This window comes from Eimeria mitis, genomic scaffold (assembly GCF_000499745.2).
Source record: "Eimeria mitis Houghton genomic scaffold, Emh_scaff2637, whole genome shotgun sequence".
Lineage (NCBI taxonomy): Eukaryota > Apicomplexa > Conoidasida > Eucoccidiorida > Eimeriidae > Eimeria > Eimeria mitis.
The window spans coordinates 6468-7103 of NW_013570978.1; positions in this window are offsets into that span (position 1 = coordinate 6468).

Genomic DNA, 636 nt, shown 5'->3' on the forward strand with positions numbered 1-636 from the left:
CAACAGCAGCAGTAGGAGCAGGAGGGGGGGGAGCAGCAGCAGCAGGAGCAACAGCAGCAGGAGGAAGAGAAGCAGCAGGAGGGGGCAGCAGCAGCAGCAGCAGCAACAGCAGCAGCAGCAACAGCAGCAGCAGAAGAAACAGAAAGATGAATGTGTATTGATAGTAATAAACAAAAAAACAAAAAAAAAAACAAAAAGACAACAACTATCGTATTATACTGAAAATGTAAATTAGGGATTTCTTCTACGGTTTAGGGTTTAGGGTTTTTCTAGGGTTTAGGGTTTAGGGTTTTTCTAGGGTTTAGGGTTTAGGGTTTAGCGTTTCTCTAGGGTTTAGGGTTTTTCTACGGCTTAGGGTCTAGGGTCTCTCTAGGGCTTGGGGTTTAGAGTTGTTTTAGGGTTTAGAGTTCTTCTAGGGTCTAGGGTTTAGGGTTTTCTAGGGTTTAGGGTTTTTCTAGGGTTTAGGGTTTAGGGTTTTCTAGGGTTTAGGGTTTAGGGTTTACCTTCTTGTTTCCCGGCTGGTAGATGTGGCCGGGCTGTACATTATCTACTTCATTCATCTTCAGCAGCAGCAGCAGCGGCGGCGGCGGCAGCAGCGGCTGCTGCAGCAGCAGCAGCAGAAACGGAAGCAGCAGA